Below are 2,269 nucleotides of genomic sequence, written 5' to 3'. Positions count from 1 at the left end.
GAATCCTTAAAGAATTGGCCATAGTGAGGTGACCTGGCCAAATTTTTCTTTTAGAAATAAGAGTTTGCACAGTTTAGTTAGGGGACTTACGACTAAATCAGCCAGTATAATAAGCACCTTGATGGAAATAGTTTGAGTTGCCATAGGAGTTGAAATGGAAACCACTTTTTCCAGCACAAGTTCCATCTTGGAACTTGTGCTCTCAGGTGGAGTCACCATGATGGGGGTAAGAGTGAGGTACAGGAGACAGTTCCCCAAGGAAGCAAAAAGAGTCAGGCCCAGTAAATCTATTCGGAGACCGATTTGCCACACTTGTGGCTGTGGGGGTGGAAGGTACAAGGAGATGACTGTGCAGCAAGGGCAGTGGGGGGTAGAGGGTGGGCCCCAAAAGGCCTTCTCAGCAGAATGCTGAGACTCCAGGGGCTTTCAGCAGGCATGCTCTGCTCATCGTTGCCTTTTAGAAAGGACATCTGGCTGTTGGGTGGGAAATGTATGGAAGGGCTGCAGCTGTAGAGGAAGAGGAACCAACTGAAAGGATGCTTAGACAGAATGGATGCTTAGACAGAACGGTTGCAGTGGAAATGGAGAAATGTGTGTTAAGTGAGCAGGTATTTAGAAGATGAAAAGGAGGGACCAGGTGATTATTTGGAGAGCCTGGGATGCTATGGGACAGTAGAAGGCAAGCGCTAGAGAAGGAGAATTCATGAGAAACTGGGTGGGTAGCACAGACTTCGGGGGTAAAGCAGACCACATTATGAAAGATAGATAGTGACGTAACGTGTATTGTCTGTGGTGTGAGGAAAGTTTAGAGTACGAAGGAGGAAGGAGGAAAGGAGGAGGGAGCATCTCCATTCGACACAAGGTTAGTCAAACTGGCATGTACCCAGGCTTTGGGCTAGATGCTGGGACAGAGCCTCAGATGTTTTAGAGAAACCCCGAAGTCCAGGGAGAGATACAGACGGGCACGCGGACATGGTAAATAGAGTGTGTCTCTGTGTTGGTCGACCTACATGCGGGGTGCTAGGAGAGGCTACTCAGCTGCACACATAGTTGTTAAAGCTTATTTGTTTCTTCTGAGAGAGAGGAAAAAGACACACACACACACACACACCCCTAACAAAACATCTATGCCATGATACTGTGTCCAAAATGGGTTTTCGGGGCAAATTGCAGAAACAAGGTGACATTTGAGGCACACTTCCTCAGCTCTGTGAAGAGAGGAGTAATTCTAGCACTTTTTAAAGTCACTTCACTAAGCAGAGAGTCAAAGCAGTCTTTAATTTAGTGCCTTTTATGGGACAGAATACGGTTCAGGAGCAACCAAGGACGTTCACAGGTGAGAAGTACTTAAATCAGGGAGACAGCATAGTTAGGGGAAGGAGACCGACCGTTTCCTTTTTACGGCGGAGAACATTAACTGAACACTTCAGAGACTGAGGCGGAGAGACAGAGAACATGTCTTCCTTCCCAGAGCCCCTGTGGGCCTTTTTGGACTTGGAGGGTTCCAGGGAAGTCAGTTTTGGAATCTTGCTTTTCAGAACCCACTTTTGGCTACTCCTTTGTATATTAAAAATAAAAACCTCCATCCACAATCACAATAACGACACCAAGGACTGAATTGCGCAAGAGTTCCAGTCCTTTCTCGGGTTGCTCTGTGCACCACCTGGCGGCTCACCCCTTGCTTCTGAATTCTGACAGTCAGCCATCTCCTTTCTTTTCACTCTCACTGGTCCGGCCTGAAGTTCAGACTTTTTTGTTTTCGTTTTTTTTCAGAGTCTTACCCATTCATTTCTTCTGTGAGCGAGCGAGCGAGAGAGTCAGCTAGACAAGCACGCCCAGTAGGACCCCAGTTCTGGGATCCGCCACAGGTCATGGGCGAGTGCATTGTCTGGCACACTCAGGGAGCCCCGAGACGTAAACCCAGACTCCCTCCACGAGTTAGCCTTGCAGTGTTCTCCTCCTCCTGGCCCCAGGCTTACGGCAGGTTGTCAGGAAAGTCAAGGTGCGTGTTTCTGTTTTTCGATGCAAAAATGCATCGTGGCTTGGCTGACAATCCAATACTTTTGAAATTGGTCTCCCAACTTTCAGACTTTTTAATTACATGCAGGCCAAGGTGCATTTTATTTTGGTTTTCCATATACATATTTATAAAATGTATTTATTTACTTCTTCCATGAGAGAGAGAGATTAAGTGCACCTCTAACGAAGTCTCAGTGTCATGATCCGCACTTAGCCAGTCCCAGATAATGAGCGCACATGTGCCCAGCAT

The 2,269-nt window shown here is 47.1% G+C and overlaps 1 pseudogene; it reads left to right on the top strand.

Annotated features, from left to right (window-relative positions):
- Window positions 1-220: 220 nt before the first annotated feature.
- LOC102482187 (regulator of nonsense transcripts 3A-like) overlaps window positions 221-2,269 on the top strand; it is a 19,777-nt pseudogene continuing 17,728 nt past the window's right edge.

This window comes from Tupaia chinensis, unplaced genomic scaffold (assembly GCF_000334495.1).
Source record: "Tupaia chinensis unplaced genomic scaffold, TupChi_1.0 Scaffold000138_1, whole genome shotgun sequence".
Classification (NCBI taxonomy): domain Eukaryota; kingdom Metazoa; phylum Chordata; class Mammalia; order Scandentia; family Tupaiidae; genus Tupaia; species Tupaia belangeri.
This window is presented reverse-complemented; position numbering and strand designations above follow the sequence as displayed.